The sequence below is a fragment of the Mobula birostris genome, chromosome 13 (assembly GCF_030028105.1).
Source record: "Mobula birostris isolate sMobBir1 chromosome 13, sMobBir1.hap1, whole genome shotgun sequence".
Classification (NCBI taxonomy): domain Eukaryota; kingdom Metazoa; phylum Chordata; class Chondrichthyes; order Myliobatiformes; family Myliobatidae; genus Mobula; species Mobula birostris.
The window spans coordinates 87,989,922-88,008,616 of NC_092382.1; the positions used below are offsets into that span (position 1 = coordinate 87,989,922).

The 18,695-nt window shown below is 44.9% G+C and overlaps 1 long non-coding RNA gene across 1 annotated transcript in view; it reads right to left on the bottom strand.

Annotated features, from left to right (window-relative positions):
• Window positions 1–5,013: 5,013 nt before the first annotated feature.
• The window catches only part of LOC140207119 (uncharacterized), a 61,445-nt gene continuing 47,763 nt past the window's right edge, over window positions 5,014–18,695 (bottom strand). Inside the window, exon 3 of the long non-coding RNA XR_011888500.1 lies at window positions 5,014–6,435. This is a non-coding gene — a long non-coding RNA (uncharacterized lncRNA). The remainder of the gene's footprint in view (window positions 6,436–18,695) is intronic.

Sequence of the window (18,695 nt, forward strand, 5' to 3'; positions counted from 1 at the left end):
GGGTGAGGGGTTTTGAAATCAATGCCGTGCGGTGCCACCATCGTTAATTTGTCATGTCCGGAGTGGTGGATCACACAGCACGGAAACAGGCCTTTGGCCGGCCATACCTGTTCTGACCATCCACTCACTGTCTACACTGGTCCCATTTATCAGCACTCGGTTCATAGCCGACTGTATCTCGGTAGTTTCAATGCTCACCCACTTCGTAATGTTGTGAAGGGACCTGTCTCCACCACCACCTCGGACAGTGTGTTCCAGATATCAGCTACCCTCTGAGTGAAAACCTCTTCCTCAGATCCCTCTAAACCCCTTTGTCCTCTGTTTAAATCTGTGCCCTCTGATCAGTGACACCTCTGTCCCAGGATCGTGGCCAACATGGGCATCGGTGAGGCCTTTGACAAGGTTCAGCATGGTAAGTTGCTGTGGAAAGTTAGATCACATGGGATCCAGGGAGAGCTAGCTAACTGGATGCACAGTTGTCTTGATGGTAGGAAGCAGAGAGTGATGGTGGGAGGCTGTTTATTAGACTCAAGGCCCTGCCCAGTGGGGTTCCCCAGGGTTACACCCCATTGCTATCATTATTCATTGATATTTACTTATATTTGCATTTGCACAGTTGTTGAATTCTCTGCTCTACTTGATCTTTCGCTGATCCTGTTACTATTCTATAGATTTGCTAAGTGTTCCTGTAGGAAAAAGAATCTCAGGGTTGTATGTGGTGACCTATGTACTCTGATAATAAAATTTACTTTGAACTTTGAACATTGCTACTTGTCATCTCAATCAATAATTTGGTTGCGAATGTACAGGGTATGGAGAGTAGGTTTGCAGCAAGTTAGTTTAAACAAGTACTTTTTCTGAAAGATATTAAGTATAAACTCTCCACTCTGTTTCCCTCTCCGCATTTGAGCACCCCCCTCCCCTTACTGTCTTCCCTCTCACCCCCACAGTGGACATAAGTTCAGGGTGAAAGTGAATTCTTTGAGGGGAGTCTGAAGGGGAATTCTTCACTCAGAGATTGGTGGGAGTGTGGAATGAGCTGCCAGTGGAAGTGGTGGATGTGGGTTCGACGGAGACACTAAAGAGAAGCTTGGGTGATGACATGGATGGGAGGTGTATGGAGGCTATGGTGCAGGTAGTTGGAACTAGGCAGTAAAAACATAAACAGGTCAGCATTGACTAGAAGGGTCAAAGGGCCTGTTTCAGTGCTGCTGGGCTCTGTGACTCTAATAATATTATGATTTGCAATTTCCACAGTCAGTGATTTGTTGCTCATGACTGAACCCAGAAATTTACCCAAACAAGAATTGGAACTCTTAGCTGGCTACAAAAAGCATTTACAAGCTGTGATATTTGTCACAGGGGGTGTTACTAAGTACTGACCATGCAGGGTACCCAAACTTTTGCTTCCGGCCCTTTTCCTTTTTTATTTTGAAACTGTAAAAGATGGAAATAAAAAAAAGTAATCTTGCTTAAACGATTAAAGAAATGTGTCATCTTTAACCTTATGCCTTTTGGAAATCAGGTCATCTTTTACTTGCTTAGCTATTCACAGTAACAGAAATTTTAGTAGTAGTAGTCATACTTATTGATCCCGGGGGAAAATGGTTTTCGTTACAGTTGCACCATAAATAATAAATAGTAATAACACCATAAATAGTTAAATAGTAATATGTAAATTGTGCCAGGAAATAAGTCCAGGACCAGCCTATTGGCTCAGGGTGTCTGACCCTCCAAGGGAGGAGTTGTAAAGTTTGATGGCTACAGGCAGGAATGACTTCCTATGACGCTCTGTGTTGCATCTCGGTAGAATGAGCCTCTGGCTGAATGTACTCCTGTGCCCACCCAGTACATTATGTAGTGGATGGGAGACACTGTCCAAGATGGCATGCAACTTGGATAGCATCCTCTTTTCAGACACCACCGTCAGAGCGCCTAGTTCCATCCCCACAACATCACTGGCCTTACGAATGAGTTTGTTGATTCTGTTGGTGTCTGCTACCCTCAGCCTGCTGCCCCAGCACACAACAGCAAACATGATCGCACTGGCCACCACAGATTCGTAGAACATCCTCAGCATCATCCGGCAGATGTTAAAGGACCTCAGTCTCCTCAGGAAATAGAGACGGCTCTGACCCTTCTTGTAGACAGTGTCAGACAACCTCAGTTGTCCAGGGGTGCCCAAACATTTGCATGCCACTGTATATATCCTGTGCCTTCTGAATTGCTTCCAGAAATTCCTGCCGTTGCTGCTCTGTTTTCATCCTTGCCCGTATTCTTTTCAAATCAATTTTGACCAATTTTTCTCTCATGCCTCTCAAATTCTCATTATTCCACATCCGACTTTAGCTTCTCCTTCTCCAATGTCAGGGTGAATTTGATCATATTAATATCACTTGCCCCTAAGGGTTCTTTGAACTTAAGTGACCGAATTAATTCTGCTTTATTACAACACCCAATCCAGAATAGCTGATCCCCAAGTGGTCTCAACCACGAACTGCTCTAAAGATCATCTTGTGGGCATGCTAGGAATTCCTCCTCTTGAGACCAACACCATCCTAATTTTCCTAATCATCTGCATGGCAATCCCCCATGACTATTGTAACATTACCCTTTTGGCACGCACTTTCTATCTCCCATTGTAATCTGTGGCCCACATACTTACTACTGTTTGGAGGTCTCTATACAATTTCCATCAGGGATTTTTTTTTACATTTGCTGTTCCTTAATTCTACCCACAGATTCTACACCTTCCAACCCTATGCCACCTCTTTCTAATTTTATTTAATATTTTACCAACAGAGACATAGAACCCCACTACCAGCTTGTTCTTTCAAGAAACATATAAGTATCTAGGAAACGAGAGGACCTGCAGATGCTAGAAATCTAGAGAACTACACACAAAGTGCTGGAGGATCTCAGCATGTCAGGCAGCATCTATGGATGGGAATCAACATTTCAGGCCAAGACCATTTATCGGGACTCTTGATACCCACGTATCTGGAATATCAACAAGCAAAGAAAATAGAAAGTAGTGCGAAACAGGGAGAACCTTTGACAAAATTTAGTTCAAGGCTTAAAAAAACCTGCCAAACAGAGCTCAGTTGTTAACAAATACAACAAAGACAATAAACACTTTCATCAATACCGACATTGACTTTTTTATATAAAAATATCTTGGTCCCATTTCAATCAGTAAAATTTACAATGATAACTAAGAACCTTAGAAAACTTTAGAAAAGACTATTTACACTCAAACACACTTAGATTAACACTACCTTGGACAGAATAAGGAAGAGAAATAACAAACATGGGAAAAAAAATCACACAACAGTAAGTATATATTTTCATCAAAAATGAACAGGATTCAGAACTCCCTGTGTGTATATGCAATCGTGATAAGAAATACAGACCGGAAAACTTCAATGAGAAAAATGAATCATCACTATGGAAGAAAACATTAACCAGCTGAATGAGTATGACCCTCCATGGGAGACATCCCAACGATCTGAGCAGACGGGATGGTGACAAGGAAGCATCGAGCACCTGACTGAGAGTTGGAGACCTCTTCCCAGAAACAGAGGGGTTCCTTGCAGAAATACAGGACAAGCTGGTTAACAAAAGGAAAAAAAAAATTGAAAACACATGAAATACAAACAAACAAGGCAGCAAGTGCAGAAAATGCTCAGAGAAACCAGACACAACATTCCAGGATCCTGCATCAGTTTAATTCAATCTGATTACTTACAAAGGTACAATCAAGTGGCAAATATCATTCACCAAAATCATGCTTTAAAATACAAACTCATGAATGCCCTCCATCAATTCATAAAGCCACCACAAATTCAAGCCTGATCCAGAAAATCTGACAAATTATATGATAATCAATACATTATTTCAGATAGGACAACCCATAATAACCATCCAGATATAATATTACAGGATAAACAAGCAGGAACAACGCCCTCAACAGATAAAACCATTCCCAACACACACATGTTCCTTGACCAGTGGAGCACCTCACCACAGGCATTGTTTGTGTCACCAGTAAGAGAACCGAAAGATTTTCTCTGTCAATCAGCTTCCAAATGTTGCTACTCTGTCATTCATTGCCATGCTCCACTGCTGATTCCCTTCTCCTCATCATACGTTCTTACCCCGACCATCGTCCAGAGCCCCAAACTCTGCCCTGTGCAGACCTGCCTCTGGTTTCTGACCCTACTTCGTTGAACATCCAACTAATGGTTTCCCATTCTGCTTTAAGTCTTCAGAGCACAGTGGTGTTTTGTGATAAACCTTTAAAAGCAGGGAAAATGAACCAAAAAATGTGGAAATGTGCCCTGAATGAAGAGGTTAACTCCCAATGTCATTCTTCCTCAGCCCAGAGATTAGAGGGGCGAAGAACATCTCAGACAGAACTGAAGTCAGCTCGACTTCTTCAGTCTGCAGAAAATTCAAGGGAAACCTCTTCACCCACAGAGTGGTGACTGTTTGGAACCCATCACCACAGGGAGAGCCAGAGATGAACAGGGAAGGATTTTAAAGGACTGTCGACGAACTGAATCACTGGCAGGGTCCAGCCGGCCTGAGTTGACTCTCTACTCTACTCTAGGTGTGTTATTAATTCACTAAGTACCAAAGACAGAGTTTAAAATAGAACTGATTGTCTCAGATCCAGAATATTAAACTCCAGTCCTATTAAAGGTGAATATGCAGCAGAAGAAACTCCTCCCATGACCAGTGACCAGGGTACAGAACTGGGTGTGGTGAGCACCAGCAATAATTACAGAGTTTAGCACCGACAGTCACTCTCGAAAATGCATTCAATAACGGTGATAGACAAATATCCAGCATGCAGCTTATTGAAACTTTCTCCCCAGTGTGAACCCGGTAATGTGTCACAAGTGTAACATGCTGTAAGGTTTCACTGCTAATGTAATGGCCTCTCTCTAATGTTTCACTGCTGAGGTAATGGTTTCTCTGTAGCAGCAATGTTTAGGTTATGACTGGAGATAACAGGGTTTTGGAGTGCGGGGCTATCCAATGGCAGAAATGTTCTTCCTTGTGAGTCTGGAAGAGAGATTTTCATGGTCTTTTGCTGGGGAGAGATGAGAAGCCGCGAATGGAGAGAGTGGGCCCTTTTTCTTTTTTTTTGTTTTCTTTACTAACCCTACAGTCAAAGTAAGAATTTTAAAGCTCAATCGTATAATCACATACTCTGTACTGTTTGTTATTTCGGGGTACTGATTTGTAACAGGGGACACATCACGCAGCATCCAACCAAACAAGATTTCTTAAGTTTTACCAGGCTGGGTGGCCGTCACCCCACATATAAAGCTGCTAGCCGAAGCGAGATTTACTTAAAGATAGATGACTGAGTAAATCCCGACCCACATTCATAGCAGATGAGCATCGTCTCCCCAGTGTGAACACAATGATGCACATTTGGTTGATTTGGCTGAGAGAATCTCTTCCCAAAGTCTGAGCAGGTGATCAGCCTCTACCCAGTGTGAACTCGCTGGTGTCTCTGTAGGTGGGATGACTCAGTGAATACTTTCCCACAGTCCGAGCAGGTAAATGGCCTCTCCCAAGTGTGAACTCTCTGATGTACCTTCAGTTTAGATGACAGATTGAATCCCTTCCCACAGTCTGAGCAAGTGAATGGCCTCTCCCCAGTGTGAACTCGCTGATGTACCTCCAGATTGGGTGACCTAATGAATCCCTTCCCACAGACTGAGTAGGTGAAAGGCCTCTCCCCAGTGTGAACTCACTGATGTACCTTCAGCTGAGATGACCGAGTGAATCCCTTCCTACAGTCTGAGCAGATGAATGGCCTCTCTCCAGTGTGAACTCGCAGATGTACCTTCAGTTTAGATGAGCAAGTGAATCCCTTCCCACAGTCTGAGCAGGTGAATGGCCTCTCTTTGGTGTGAACTCTCTGGTGAGCCATTAAGTCAGATGACCAAGTGAATCCATTCCCACAAATTCAGGAGATGACCAGCCTCTGCCCAGTGTGAACTGACTGGTGTGTCCACACGTGTGAAGACTGACTGAATCCCTTCTCACCCACAGAACAGGTGAATGGCCTTGTCCCAGTGTGAACTTGCTGATGTACCTTCAGTTGAGATGACCGACTGATCCATTCCCACTGTCTGAGCAAATGAATGGGTTCCCCCGTGTAAAGTGACGGGTATGTCAGGCAATCAGATGATGGAGTGAATCCCTCCCCACAGTCTGAGCAGATGAACGGCCTCTCCGCTATGTAAAATGACGGGTGTGTCGCTCAGATGGTCGAGTGAGTCCCTCCCCATGGTCTGAGCAGGAAGGATGATCCAGTGAATCCCTTGCTCCTCTTCCTAAATATCTGGACAGAGACAGCAAAACTGGTGTGTTGTGTTCGAGATTCCCGTAGACAAATTCCTTGTTACATTTAACCTGTAAAGAGATTTACAAAATCCATCAATGGGTGAACGGCAACATTTCAGATGTGATCACTTGATTTGTCAAGGTGTGACCTGACATCACACTGTTACTGTGAGGTTCGACCCAAGTTGGAGAGAGAAATCATCTTCTAACTGGGCACAATGCTGGTATCTGGAATGACCATCAAACTCTCAGATACTCTTCCTGTCTCTATAAGAATGGGGCATTTCTGCCATCTCCAGTCTGTGACCTGGCTCATTTGACTCTCTCCATTGGTATTATTCCCTGTTCCCACTGTGCTGCATGGGTGTCTGGCCCCACAGTAACTGAAACACTCTCATGCAAATAGCCGGCAGTGCATTCTACACACCCACCACTCTCTGTGTAAAAAAACTTACCCTGACATCCCCTCCAAGCACCTTAGAACTATTTTGAATAAGATGCCAGCATGTGGTGAATATGAGATTGGTTACACAATTTAAAAGAAGTTTGAATGGGAGCCTGGATGGTAGGGGTATGGAAGGCGATGGTCCTGGTGCAGGTAGTTGCATTAGATGGCTTAAATCTTTTTTCAGCATTGACTAGATGGGCCAAATGGCCTGTTTCCATACTGAACTTCTCCATGTTTCTATGACAGAGAAGCTGCCAAACTTGTTTGGAAGGGAAAAGGTAGGAGTGACAATGGAGCAGCAATGGCTGGAGTTTCTGGGACCAATTCAGGAGCTGAGTGATCGATACATCCCAAAGAAGTGAAAGCATTGGAAAGGCAGGAGGACACAACCGTGGCTGAAATGAGAAGCCAAAGCCAACATAAAAGCCAAAGAGAGGGCAAACAATGAGCAAAAGCTATTGGGAAGCTTTTAGAAACCAACAGAAGACGACTAAAAAAAAAGTCAGATGAGCTCAGGGTGTGGAATTATGATATTGTAGTCATTAATGAGTCTTGGTGGCACCCAGAAGTCTGAGGCATTTAGAGGTACAAAATATCCGGGGCCTCGATATCTCCAGAAAACCCAGGTTCCCTGCACCAGTTACCTTTCAACTTTTATTTCGGCAGGCACATACAAACTCTACACATTCAAAATTTCACTTCTGAAGGCCTCCCATTTACCAGGTACTCCTTTGCCAGAAAACAGCCTGTCCCAAACCACACTTGTCAGATCCTTTCTGATACCATCAAAATTGACCTTTCTCCAATTTAGAATCTCAACTCACAGTCCAGACCTCCCTTTTCCCATATTTACTTTGAATCTCATGGCATTATGATCACTGATTTCTGTCACCAGCCCTGGATCATTTCCTAACAGCTTATTGCACACTTCTACGTCGGGAATTCTACGTACTGATTAAGGGCAAATTTGACAAACTCTACCCCATCTAGTCCTTTTTCAGTATATGAGTCCCAGTCAATATACGGAAAGTTAAAATCACTTACTGAATCAACCTTTGTTTCTTGACATGGTCTGTGATTTCTCTACAAATTTGTTCCTCTAAATCCCTCAGACTGTTGGGTGCAACCAAGTCCCAATAGTGGCTACAATATCATAATTCCCTGTCCTGAGCTCCTCTGGCTTTCCTACGACGCTTCTTGCATTATGATATACACAGCTCAGCACATTCATCACACCATGCTCAAACATTAGATTGCTGACTCTATGTGAGGTCTGAACAACATCTGACTGGTGTCAAGGAAACAAACTCTCCCTCATTGTCACAGGAACAAAGGAGCTGATTGTGGACGACAGGAGGAATGGAGACAGGCTAACCCCTATTGACATCAATGATCTGGGGTTGAGAAGATGAACATAGAAACATAGAAACATAGAAAATAGGTGCAGGAGTAGGCCATTCGGCCCTTCGAGCCTGCACCGCCATTTATTATGATCATGGCTGATCATCCAACTCAGAACACTGCCCCAGCCTTCCCTCCATACCCCCTGACCCCCGTAGCCACAAGGGCCATATCTAACTCCCTCTTAAATATAGCCAATGAACTGGCCTCAACTGTTTCCTGTGGCAGAGAATTCCACAGATTCACCACTCTCTGTGTGAAGAAGTTTTTCCTAATCTCAGTCCTAAAAGGCTTCCCCTCTATCCTCAAACTGTGACCCCTCGTTCTGGACTTCCCCAACATCGGGAACAATCTTCCTGCATCTAGCCTGTCCAATCCCTTTAGGATCTTATACGTTTCAATCAGATCCCCCCTCAATCTTCTAAATTCCAACGAGTACAAGCCCAGTTCATCCATTCTTTCTTCATATGAAAGTCCTGCCATCCCAGGAATCAATCTGGTGAACCTTCTCTGTACTCTCTCTATGACAAGGATGTCTTTCCTCAGATTAGGGGACCAAAACTGCACACAATACTCCAGGTGCGGTCTCACCAAGGCCTTGTACAACTGCAGTAGTACCTCCCTGCTCCTGTACTCAAATCCTCTTGCTATAAATGCCAGCATACCATTCGTCTTTTTCACCGCCTGCTGTACCTGCATGCCCACTTTCAATGACTGGTGTATAATGACACCCAGGTCACGTTGCACCTCCCCTTTTCCTATTCGGCCACCATTCAGATAATAATCTGTTTTCCTATTTTTGCCACCAAAGTGGATAACTTCACATTTATCCACATTAAATTGCATCTGCCATGAATTTGCCCACTCACCCAACCTATCCAAGTCACCCTGCATCCTCTTAGCATCCTCCTCACAGCTAACACTGCCACCCAGCTTCGTGTCATCCGCAAACTTGGAGATGCTGCATTTAATTCCCTCATCCAAGTCATTAATATATATTGTAAACAACTGGGGTCCCAGCACTGAGCCTTGCGGTACGTTCCTCGGCATAAACATCACCAAGGATCTCCCAATGTGTGTACATACCGGCTGTGTTGTGAAAGAGCACAACAGCACCTCTTTCTCCTTCGACAGTTGAAGAAGTTTGGGACGGGGCCCCAAATCCTAAGAACATTCTACAGGAATACAATTGAGAGCATCCTGACTGGCTGCATCACTGCCTGGTCTGGGAACTGTACTTCCCTCAATCGCAGGAACCTGCAGAGAGTGGTGCGGACAGCCCAGTGCATCTGCAGATGTGAACTTCCCACTATTCAGGACATTTACAGAGAGGGTTGTGTAGAAAGGGCCCAAAGGATATTGGGGACACAATTCACCACAACTACAAACTGTTCCTGCTGCTACCATCCAGGAAACGGTACCACAGCAAAAGGACCAACAGGCTCCAGGACATCATCTTCCACCAGGCCATCAGACTGAGTGATTCATGCTGATACAATTGCATTTTTATGTTATATTGACTATCCTATATACAAACTATTATAAATTACTATAAATTACACATTGCACATTTAGACAGACACGTAACGTAAAGATTTCTACTCCTCACGTATATGACGGATGTATGTAATAAAGTCATTTCAATTCAATTCAATTCACCCTCTCCACTATCTGTTCTCTCATTCTGGCTCCCATTTCCCCTACAACTTATTTTAACCACATCACCCCCTCCCCCCACACTAGCACTAACAAGCCTTACCACTAGGATATTAGTCCCCTCTTGTTCTGTTCCCCTAACTAATGAATCCCCTATCACCCCTTTGACTTTCCTCTGCCAGGTAATCCACCCCAACAGTTTCTAAAGTGGTCCAACTGTTGTTGTGCGGGATAGCATCAAGAGTACTCTGCGATGGCTATTTAACCTCATTCCCCTTCCTGACTCTCACCCAGTTTCCTGTGTCCTGCACCTTGGGTGTAACTCACCTCTCTTCATGTCATATCTATCACCCCCTCCAACTCCTGGATGATCTGGAATTCATCCATTTCAAGTTCCAACTCCCTAACGTGCAGGGTTACAAGCTGCAGCTAGATGCACATCTTGTAGGTGAGGGCATCAGGGACACTGGAGGTCTCCCCACCTTGCCACCAATGTCCCCTCTAATTTGTAATAAACAGTGTGCACGTAAATCTCGTACTGTGCATTTTTTTTACCCAGTGACAAAATGTGCACGGTGAATTTTATATATGGTGGTATTCATATTAACAGCTAGCAAATAACTGTCGATAGGAAATTTGATCTCCTCTGGGTTCAATCTAGTTCATCTGCACTCTCACACAACCTATGTATCCGGCCTGTAACAGGTAATGAAGGATTTTCTCACCAGAGCTTTTGCACATTGTCCACATGTGGTTTGCTTGGTAAGTTACGCTTTAAAAAGTCGGATTTCCAAATATCACTCCACTTCTTCCCACTTGTAGATTCTCCAGCAACTTTTGCATCACCACAATACACACAGGTAACACCAGTTTCTGTATTGAACATAAATATTTCCCCTGAACCCTCCTGAGGAATTGAGGATATATAAAAAATTCATTTTGAACCTATGTAACCACTGGCTAAAAGAATAACAGGGACTGATTCGGAATTTTTAAACTGAAGTAAACTCTGTCTTCAGCGGTTAGTTAAGACAGGCTCATTACCAGTTCTCTGTGGCTTGCAGAGAGACAGACTGAGAGCTGATAACATTATACATTGTACTCTCATTAGTTGATAACATTATACATTGTACCCTCGTTTGAGTAAAGGGAGGAGGACTCACCAATAAGAACAGGAATGAATATCTGTCGGTAAGTAAACCAGGGCCTTGCAAAGGGAATAACTGATAAAGATTGGACAGTACATCCATCTGTAATTAAAACCTTGATTTAGCGAAATCGACGGGAGGAGAGAGAGCAGCGCACTGTGCGTGCGCAGCCCTCCAGTAAAAAATGATATTGTATCCATTAAATAGGGGCCGTGGACAATTCTGATTTGATGGAGAGGGATGCAAAAGTACAGAGGAACATCTGGAGAAATTTCTGAAACACTCGTTCGCTGCTGTCGTTACTGCATGGTCGGGAATCTTTCAGAGGGTAGGCCTCAAAATCCCCCGCTTTGCCTGCTGTTGGCGACTGAGATTGAGGTCGAATCATTCGGACATAGATGGCACTCAGTACTCGGTGTCGGAGAGCTGATCAGAGCTCAAAATTTTCAGATGACTCAGAGTCGGACTGTGGTTGGCATGGCAGGGAGAGTTCTTCCTTCTCCCGTCTGCGTGAGATGTGGGACATTTGAGAGACTTTGAACTTTTACTGTGCTCACGGACTTCTTCATCAAGTTATGGTATTGTTGCCGTTGTAACTATATGTTATAAATACGTGGGTTTTGTCAGTTTTTTCAGTCTTGGTCTGTCCTGTGTTTTGTGATATCACACCAGAGGAAATATTGTATCATTTCTTAATGCATGCATTAAATGACAATAAAAGAGGACTGCGTGTCTTCATAATCTGAAGAAAAAAGGTTTTGCACCAACAGACTTGGTGGGTGTACCAGTTCAAATGATATCTTCCAATAGTATTGTAAGGGACTTACTATGTATAAATATACGGCTGTAACTTGACTAAGTCAGTCCACTTGTCAGTTGGTGGCAGTGCTTACGTGCCTTCCCTTTGACAACTGGGTCTCAAACTCCTGCAGGACAATGCGCAATAAACTGTGGTGATGATAAGAAGCTGGTCTTCCGAGTTTTATTCAGATTCAACTTTAACATTTGGTGTCACGAACAGGATCCCAATATCGGGAGTGCCAAGCAGACTGTGGTGGGATATTATCTCATGAGAACAAGCAGTAAATTCGATATGGAAAAAGAACTGTGGAAAGAAGTGGAAATTGTTGAAAAGGGAATGGAAGGAAAAGGCAGATGTAAAGTGGAACAGTATATTATTAGCAAGCTGGAGGAAAACCGCATGTGACAAAGGGATCGAGGTATGTACTGCAGAAGGAATGCCAAAGGTTGGGAGACACTAAAAAGCGGAGTGTAAATGGGTGGATGGGCACCGGAAACGAGAGCAGGAAAAACAATGCAAGCAAACCAAGGCTGGCCATGATAGGAGAGAAGGGCAGGAACGTCAGTCTAAAGTTCGAACTGATAGGGAAACAAGGAATCCCGAACCCATGTCTGGCATACTGACCCTGTTTGAGGACAGTGATCGTGATGAGGAGTGGGCACCCACCGTAACCCCTCCCCAGCTTACCAGGGGCCAAGTGCACCCAGTGCTCCCGAACCCCAATCCTCGGGGTACTCAGATACAGTGGCCGCTCGGGTAAGACAGCGGCGACAGGGGAGGGGAGGCACTCTATACCCTGAGATCCAGAAAGGGAATACTGAGGATTACTCCGAGACAGGGAGGGAAGAATCCAATAAATCCCCAGAGTTAATGGCTCCACAAACACAATTGCCCACCCGAATGCTGCCCGATCCACGAGCAGGAGGAGGGACCTCAGTGATTCCTGTGTGTGCACCCTGGAAGCCTCAGGAAATGATAATGATCATGAATCAGGCCCCAGATAGAAAAGAAAAACCAGCACAGTTTGCTCAGTATGTCCGCAGTACTACACAAATGTTTAATGCAACCCTGCAAGATTTATTCAGTCTCTGCTGCATGATTCTCTCAGATGTTGAAGGGCCGAAATGGAAGGCAGAATTGGGATACCAAACCTATCAGAAGTTAGAGGTGGGAAACAATAATGAGAATGAACAGACAGACCAGATTATTCAGGCCTTGGAAACAGCTCTCCACCAACCTGTAAACATCACTAAAATATTGAATGCAAACTTCAGCCTGGGGAGTCGGGACCAGACTATTGGGACTGATTTGTGGCCTGCTACGGCACTTTCACAGCAGACCAAGCCTTTAATAATGGGAATCCGTTCCCCCAGTTTAATGACCCACTGCTCTAATACTTACCAATTAAGATAGGCAACATGATTATAACAAATAATATGGACTGGCCTGACAATGACTTAAATCGAAAGTGACGAGCTTTGACATACTATTGGGACCCAACATTCGAATCCCAATCAAACCCGAAGGACATTAATATTTAAGGTGAACATGTTCAGCGGCAAAGAAAGACGCAAGCAGGCTATATATGCGGATCAGAAATGGGAACAAAAACCTACCAAGGGACAGGTGGGGACAACAACCTGTTCAGAAATTGACAAGCAGGGATGCTTCCTAACGTGATTACCACTCCTCGGGAAGAGCCCAACGTAATATTGCTGGAATTCCAGTTCTGTTTATGATTGATATGGGGGCAACCACAACCACTCTCGATCAGGAAATAGTATCGGAAAAGGGATTCCAGCTATCGGACGCTACAATCACTCTGTCTGGATTCGAAGGCATGGAACGTACGTATTCACGTACTCAGCCACTGCAGGTGGAATCCCAGGGGAACCAGTGTGAGGTTTCATTTGCAGTCACCACCAGTCGGGGGTGTAATCTAGCAGGGAGAGACTTGCTCTGTCCGTTGGAAGTTGAGATTCTATGCATGGACAAGGGTATCACCCTGGGACTAGTGAACATCTGACAGCTTTCCCCAGTTTCCGACCCCCCAGGGGTGGGCACTTAATCTGGACTCCACTGCGTTTGAACCGCTTCTGCCAGTGGCCGACCCTCATGTGACTCTGTGCTATGGCCCTACGGGGTGCTCAACTGAGGAAAGCCAATATTATGCACCCCTCGAGGGACAGAAGTTCCCAGTCACGGTGACTGGAGAGGTCAAAGCAAGAGAGGGCAGGGCATTACTTGCCGAAGTTCCGGATTTCCTTTGGCGACAGACAGAACTGGTGGTTCCCCATACCACCGTCAGGGTTTGCCCTGAGTTCAAGCCAAAGAGCCTGGGTTCCTTGCCTACACCTTGACGAAACAAGCCTCCAGCACCGAGGGAGAACGGCAAGACTTGGCCGTGGGTCAACTCCAATACTAGAAGGAGTCTGAGGTGAAAACGGGACATCTGGTAAGACCTTCTTTTAATATTGACCGAACTCAAGATGTTGTACCCCATCTCTGGGCAATTTCAGGCCAAGAAGTCAGCCGCACCAACTGCCCCCCTGTCCGGATCACCGTAAAAGGAGGACAGACTTTCCCATCCATTGCGCAATACCCCCTCAAGCCCGAGGCAACATTTTATGAGGAAGAAAGCTCTTTTGTGAATCCAGCAGGAAAACGATATTCTGGCTATGCGATAGTGATGGACAGTGAAATAGTTGAGCAGGCCTCTTTTGAGGCAGCTGTCTCCGCCCAGAAGGCTGAGCTGCTTGCTCCGACTCGTGCCTGTATCCTAGCAACAGACAAAAGTGCGAACGTTTACACAGACTCCTGTTACGCATTTGAGGTTGTTCATGACTATGGGGCTCTCTGGGAACACGGGGATTCCTGACTTCCTCTGGCCACCCCATTAGAAATGCCACCTTTGTAAACAACTTAATCACCGCTCTACAGCTACCTCGAGTTTTGGCTATTATTAAATGTGCGGCCCACACCCGCGTGTCCGACCGGGTCACTAAAGGCAATGCTTCAGCAAATAAGACAGCGAAAAGTGCGGCACAATCCTAAGTAGTTGTAGTCCCCTCGGGTTCCCGTCAAGCAACACTGTGTGACTGAAGCAGAACGGATTTGCTAGACATGCGGGAGGTACGTACTTTTCAGGGGGACGCCTCTGAGGAGGAGCACAAACTGTGGTCCCAGATGGGGTGCCAAAAAGAACCCGACCTAGGTTTTTGTATCACCCCAGCAGGACAGGTTTGTGTTCCTACACAGTTTTTACCAACATTGTTCGATTATATACATGATTGTACACACCTGGGAAAGGAGGGAATGGTTGGTAACCTGTACCCTGTACATCGGGTACGACTCCCTTGGCAGGTGGACCTTATTCATGTCTACAAGTTGATTTTATTGAATTGCCGAGAGTACATTGCCATAGATACTGTTTAGTTATTATAGACGTGTTTAGTAGATGGATTGAAGCTATTCCAACTACCAATACTGCTATGACTGTTGTGAAGGTATATTACAGGAAATATCTCCCAGGTACGGCCTGCCAGAGATGCTGAGCTCTGACAATGGCCCACACTTTGTGGCAAAAGTAAACAAAGGAGTATGTAACGAACTAGCTATCAGGCAACAATTCCACTGTGTACACCACCCACGGGCCGCCGGCATAGTGGAAACAGCCAATGGCACTCTGAAAAGTAAATTGGCCGAACTAACAGCGGAGACTGGACTAACTTTGTTGAAGGTCCTACCGTTAGCCCTAATCCACATGAGGGTTGCCCCACAGGGGAAAACAGGGTTGTCATTAGCTGAAATCATTTATGGACGGCCCATGAGGACACCCTGGGGACCAAGACCTTGTGTACCATTGCTCCCAGAAAGTCTACCAGCAAAATTGGATATGCATACCCGAGGGGAAGAGATGGGATATATATGCAAACTAACCAAAATTCTCCAAACATTACATTCACAGGTACGACAGGCTGACAAGGAAGAGAACTACCCCACAGAGAGGAGTGACTATCCCACCATAGAACCCGGGATTTTCTCCTGATCAAGAACTGGGATCGAGGGAAACTCAAACCTCGGTGGAGAGGACCATATCAGGTGTTACTGACCACTACCACAGCTGTGAAACTGGAGGGGCAATCTCGGTGGATACATCGAACAGACAACAAATGTGTTACTGCAGGAACTGAGTAGAAGGACTCTCTCGGACTAAAGGAAAATGTATTGGTTGACAGTGGTGTTCATTTTATGACTTTGAGAGGACTCACCCCAGCATCCGGGGGATCCCATGTTAACACCTTTCTGTCTTTCTGTCACACCTGTGCCAAACAGGCAGAACTAGGGGCCTGCTGGGTTTGTACCGAAATTCCCCAGCATGGTAAAACTATGATTCCAATGTCAGTAATCCAGCTCAACCAGAGTGAGGAACTCTCAGCCTGGGCTTTCTCAAATAACACACAGGGAAGTGAAGTGAGGAACTGTGCCAGTCAGAGATGACTGTGGCTGGCAGTGTTTTGAGGGATGGTATCTCAGGCCCCCACCAAACGGAACTTCCTATACTGGGAAACATGCATCCTGGCCATACTTGCAGGTGCCCAGCAGCGGAGAGGAATAACTGAGACTGAGTGATTTTGGATGATCACTTTTCCCTCCTATGGAGTAGCCAGGAATTCATGAGAGATAATCAATTTGGCTACAGCACTTGAGGAGCTGGCCACAATATTGCAGGGGCCCTGACAGAAACACAGGCCCAAGTAACAGAAATATCCACTGAAATGATTGCAATCCGGCAAACAGTCCCACAAAATCATATGGCTTTAAATTTTATCCTGGCTTAGAAAGGGGGAACCTGTGCTATTATTGACACAGAATGCTGCACCTATATCCCTGATGACTCTACTAACATTACATCCCTCTCCGAGCACACTGCCAAGGAGATTGACAGCATCAAGAGAGTAGGGCAGGATTTACACGGGTTCACCGAAGGGTCGAAATGGTGGTCTTCGAAGGTCTGTTCGGTAATAGGTGGGGCATGATATTGCATTATGGCCTAATAGTTGTACATAGGATTGTTATAATTACTGTTGTACACTGTTTTTACCCACTGATGAGTCAATGCTGTACTCGGTTGCTTTCTCTGTAAAAAATTACTGCTTTTTTGATCATGTAATGATCAAATGGAGGGAATGATAAAGTATGTAAAAGGGTTAACACTTTGTTAAACAATAGCAGCCGGTTCTCATGAAAGAAACTGCTGAGGATCAACAGATGATGAACATGACAGACCAATTAAATAATTATTTTGGTTCTGTCTTCACTAAGGAGGACATAAATAATCTTCCAGAAATAGTAGGGGACCGAGGGTCTAGGGAGATGGAGGATCTGAGGGAAATACATGTTAGTAGGGAAGTGGTGTTAGGTAAATTGAAGGGATTAAAGACAGATAAATCCCCAGGGCCAGATGGTCTGCATCCCAGAATGCTAAAGGAAGTAGCCCAAGAAATAGTGGAAGAAATAGTGATAATTTCTCAAAACTCTTTAGTTTCTGGACTAGTTCCTGAGGATTGGAGGGTGTCTAATGTAACCTTGCTTTTTAAAAAAGGAGGGAGAGAGAAACCGGGGAATTATAGACCGGTTAGCCTGACATCAGCGGTGGGGAAAATGCTAGAGTCAGTTATCAAAGATGTGATAACAGCACATTTGGAAAGCGGTGAAATCATCAGACAAAGTCAGCATGGATTTATGAAAGGAAAATCATGTCTGATGAATCTCATAGAATTTTTTGAGGATGTAACTACTAGAGTGGATAGGGGAGAACCAGTGGATGTGGTATATTTGGACTTTCAAAAGGCTTTTGACAAGGTCCCACACAGGAGATTAGTGTGCAAACTTAAAGCACATGATACTGGGGGTATAGTATTGATGTGGATAGAGAATTGGTTGGCAGACAGGAAGCAAAAAGTGGGAATAAACAGGACCTTTTCAGAATGGCAGGCAGTGACTAGTGGGGTACCGCAAGGCTCAGTGCTGGGACCCCAGTTGTTTACAATATATATCAATGACTTAGACAAGGGAATTAAATGCAGCTTCATGTCATCCGCATTAAGTTTGCGGATGACATGAAGCTGGGTGGCAGTGTTAGCTGTGGGGAGGTTGCAAAGAGGATGCAGGGTGACTTGGATAGGTTAGGTGGGTGGGCAAATTCATGGCAGATGCAATTTAATGTGGATAAATGTGAGGATATCCAGTTTGGTGGCAAGAACAGGAAAACAGATTATTATCTGAATGGTGGCCGATTAGGAAAAGGGGAGGTGCAATGAGACCTGGGTGTCATTGTACACCAGTCATTGAAAGTGGGCATGCAGGTACAGCAGGCGGTGAAAAAGGCAAATGGTATGCTGGCATTCATAGCAAGAGGATTCGAGTACAGGAGCAGGGAGGTATTACTGCAGTTGTACAAGGCCTTGGTGAGACCACACCTGGAGTATTGCATGCAGTTTTGGTCCCCTAATCTGAGGAAAAACATTTTTGCCATAGAGGGAATACAAAGAACGTTCACCAGATTGATTCCTGGGATGGCAGGGTTTTCATATGATGAAAGACTGATCGACTAGGCTTATACTCTGGAATTTAAAAGATTGAGGGGGGATCTGATTGAAATGTATAAAATCCTAAAGGGATTGGACAGGCTAGATGCAGGAAGATGTTCCCGATGTTGGGGAAGTCCAGAACGAGGGGTCACAATTTAAGGATAAAGGGGAAACCTTTCAGGACCGAGATGAGGAAAAACTTCTTCACACAGAGAGTGGTGAATCTGTGGAATTCTCTGCCACAGGAAACAGTTGAGACCAGTTCATTGGCTATATTTAAG